Raw genomic sequence first — 4463 nt, 5'->3', positions numbered from 1 at the left:
TGACCACCTTTGCTACCTCTCCAGATTCACACATCTCTTTGCATCTGTGCTGCTCCAGCCCTGAACACTGACTTAGGAACAGCATGCGGCTGTCTGTAACAGAATGTCACCAGAGGGTCCTAACCAAGGAGCGGTTTATGTTTCTTCATAGCACAGGGAGTCTAGTAAATGTGGTTTCGACTGGTACAGCGGCTCAGTGATGCTCCCCGGTACTCTGGCTGCTTCTGCCTTTCTGCTCCACATCTCTAGAGCATGGCCGTCATTCACAAGATCACTTCCTGGTTACGGGCTGGTCACTTCCTGGTTACAGGCTGGGCGGTCCAGCCCCAGTCTCCCACCTAAGATGCAGGAAAAGAGGAAGAAGGAAGCATCAGCAGAGAAGGATGTAGAAGCTTTCCCAGGAATCCTTAGCCAGCAATCCTCATACATTATGGCAGATTAGAGCTGGCCAGGAATTCCTTATCACTCCCCTCACTGAGGGGCAGGGTCTGTGTCCTCTCACCCTGACCCTGGGTGGGCTCAGGGCCACCTGAGCAACACCATATAGCAGAAGTGGTGCTGAGCGAGTTTCCAGATTGAGGCTTTAAGGAGGTGACGGCTCTATTCCCTTTCTCTTGGAACGCTTGCTCTTGGAACCGAACCACCATGCTGGGAGGAGGCAAGTCACCCTGCGGACAAGGCTCTAGCCTACAGTTGCCGGGCACAGCCAGCACCAGCTTGCCAGCCACAGACGGAAGCCATTTTGGAAATGGATCTTCCAGCCCCACCAAGCCACCCCAGGGATACATTGTAGAGCAAGCTGAGCCCTGCCTGGATCCCCATTACAGGGGAGATAGACGATGGCTGCTGCATTAAGTCACGAGGTTTGGGGCTGGTTTTTTGCTGGGTAGTAGACGCCCACATGCCATCGGCCAGAAGGGTGTCACATGGTCACCTCAAATTGCACAATAGGCTGCATGTGACTTTAGCAGGCATATTGTCACCTGGAAAGAGAAACGCATTGTCTTAGTAAAGAAGAAAGGACAGGTAGAGAAGAGGCAGCTGTAATGTTCTATCAACTCCATGGTTGACAGGTTTTCCATCTCCTATCACTGTTGTCTCTCTCTCTTTTTTTTTCTCTTTAGTCCCTAAAGAATGTACTCCACAGGCATATAGCATGCCGTCTATATGTCTACTTACAGATTATATATGTATAACAACCATAAATATATTGCAAATGCTATAAACCTGACACAAAGTAGAAATTTCAAAGGGGGCATTTAAAAATACCAAACCAGGGGCACCTGGGTGGCTCAGTCGTTAAGCGTCTGCCTTCAGCTCAGGTCATGATCCCAGAGTCCTGGGATCAAGCCCCGCATTGGGCTCCCTGCTTAGTGGGAAGCCTGCTTCTCCCTCTCCCTCTCCCACTCCTCCTGCTTGTGTTCCCTCTCTCGCTGAGTCTCTGTCAAATAAATAAAATATTAAAAAATATATTAAACCAGATTGTTTTATTCATTCACAATGCCAAGACCAAAATTATTATTAATCTTTTGAGTACTTTTTTAAAAAAAAGATAACTTCATATAATCAATAGCTAACATCTCCAGGCACAATAATATAATCATTCAGGGAAGTTTGTTGTTAATGTTAGTGGGTGTGAATCTATATTTAGCTCATTTTTTCTTGATGAATTCTCTCTCTCTCTCACATTGCCATTGCTTCTGATGAGATGTCAGAGTTTTTAACCGAAGAGATTACAAAGAGCTCGCACTTGGAGGAGGAGAAATGTCAAATCCGCTGGGTTTTTTCTCCTTCAGGTTTGTACCTTTAGTATTATCTTCCATCCATGGTTTGTTTGCAGGGATTTTGTTCAACTGTGGGTCCATGAGAGTTTGGGTAAGTGGTGCGGGGACATAAAGTTGCAAACCCGCTTTACAGAGGAGCGATAAGTAGTTTATGGGGGAGAGAGAAGTACACGACACCGAACAGGCTAGGGGAGGCGTGGACACCCCTTCCCCTCCCACCGTGTGAGGACTCCCACTTCTCCAGCCAGAGGCCCACATCAACCTGCCAGACTCAGTGAGCTCCCAGGCACCAGTATTAACCCACATGTCAGACACAGGCTAGCCTGATTTCCCAACTCCTGCTAAACTGTTAGATAAGAATAAATCGAGGTAGAAATTCTTGTGCATTTCTTCACACCCAATGCATCATCTTACATCTCCCCTGCCATGCATTTTTCCACTTTGGAGACCAGCTGCCTCTTACCCTGTAAGCTTCTTGTGGACAAAGCTTCTGTCCTGTTCATCTCGGAATCCCCAGTGTCCGGGACTGTTTGGACACCGAGAAGTTGTTCTCTTGGTGTTCACTGAATGAGCGAACGAATGAAAAAAAAGAATGAAGGAACAAGATAGGTCCTTGAGTAGCAGGGCCCCAAGGTGTAGGGTTGGGTTCAGGGGTGCCTGGGCCAGCTGAGCCCTGTACATGCTCAGCAAACATTTGTCCCTTGTCCTGGAAACAGAAAATAAAATACGGTGGACAGTGCCTGAAGGCAGCAGGGTTTGCTCCCTATTATTGCTGAAACAGATGACCATAGATTTATTCTCTTATAGTTCTGGATATCAGAAATCCAACATGGGTCTCACTGGGTTAAAGTCAAGGTGATGGCAGGCCTGGCTCCCTTCTGGTGGCTCTAGGGGGAGAATCCATTCCTTGCCTTTTCCAGCTTCTGGAAGCCACCCCCATTCCTTGGCTTGGGGGCCTCCCTCCATCAAAGCCAGCAATGACATCTCTCCACACTCTGCTTCTGTGGCACCGTCTCCTTTTTCTGACTGACCTTCTTGCCTCCCAATGATAAGGACCCTTGCTATGCCATTGGGTCCACCCTGAACATCTTGGAGAAGCTCCGCATCTCAAGGTCCCTAACTTAATCTCATCTGCAAAGTCCCTTTGGCCATTCACCATTTCCAGGGATTAGGACGCTGACATCCTTGCATGGTTCACTGCCACAGTGAACTGCCATCCAGTTTGCCTGCGACAACCAGTTTTAACGCTGAAGTCCCGGGTCTTGGAAATTCTCCTGGGCTCAGGCAGAGTGGGCCTGTTGGCCATGTGGGCAGGCGGTATCACATTAATGAAGTTTCCTTTGGAAACTTCCTTTATCTCTACCCCCCACCCGTGGCCCGAGATACATGTTGGCAATCATTCCCCTAGCGTCTGACCCCCCGATATGCATCTGAAGGGTCTCATGATGAAGGTTTTATTGGAAAGTGATAAATGACCTTTTCCTAACAGCAGCTGGCCCCCTCGAGGTCCTGGACACCTTGCTTCCCAATTCCTTAGAGACTTACACTGTCCCTAAGCCCCTCCCAACTTGGAAAGCATATAATGGACCACTCCTCACCACCAAATGCACCTCTTTCTGCCCACGGGTCCTGTCCCCACACTTCAATAAAACCACCTTTTTGCACCAAAGAGGTCTCAAGAATTCTTTCTTGGCCGTTGGCTTTGAACCCTAACATCTTTCCAATATCACTGTTACTGTTATTACGTGAAGTCTCTGTGGGGTGCCCCCCACAGAGAAGGGGACACCCCCCCTTCTCTTATACCTCATTCCTGAGCCTTTCTCTCCTCAAACTCCACTGCAGCCCAGCATGGCCCTGGGTCCCCCGTGGACACTCTTCCCCGGCCCCTACATCTGCCCCCAGTGAAGGCCAAGCGTTACCGGGACAAGACCAGATTCTGGCGATCTTGGACATGTGACCACACTGAGCAGCCCTGAAGACATCAGAGCAGGACAGGAAGGGCCAAAGCAGGTGAACGTGCTGTTCTCCAGAGCCAAACCCAGTGTCTGGCCTGCTCCCCAGGGTGGAGGTGGGGCCTTCCTGAGCTATCAGCCCACCAGGTCCCTCAGCCAGAAGTTCAGGGTATGGATTGTGGCTTGGCAAAGCATCCAGCAAGGTAGGAACCTCTGGGGTCTTCTCTTCTTCTCTGGAAAGAAATAGCATGGGGAGTGCCCCCCACCCACATTCGCAAACACAGTAATTTCTGTAAGTTTATTGTGAGGTCAGTCTACTTGACTTTGGGCTATTCTGCTGATTGGTGTTTGTTTAGGAGACAGATCTGTTCTGCATGAACAAGTCCGGGGTATTTGATGGCCCCCACAACTGGCTGCACAGGAGGTGGCCATAGGGGCTCAGGACAGTGTAATCTTGACCTTGAATTAGAGGATTCTGCATCTGCATTGTGATTGCATCTCATTTGAATTTCACTTCCTTTTGGAAGCCCAGGGCATCTGCGCTGGATTCCTGCATTTAAATGAGCATCCCACTTGATGGGGCTTGAACAACCCTCCTTCCGGAACATCCAGACCTGTGCAGGACCAGGGCTGTCGAGCCACTGGCAGAGCCTAAATGACGTTTACACAGACAATGAATGTAAGTTCTAGAGGCCTCCTTCCAGCCTGTGCCAGACTGGCTCCTGGG

Source organism: Martes martes, assembly GCF_963455335.1.
Source record: "Martes martes genome assembly, chromosome: 2".
Classification (NCBI taxonomy): Eukaryota; Metazoa; Chordata; class Mammalia; order Carnivora; family Mustelidae; genus Martes; species Martes martes.
Note: the sequence above shows the minus strand (reverse complement) of the source record.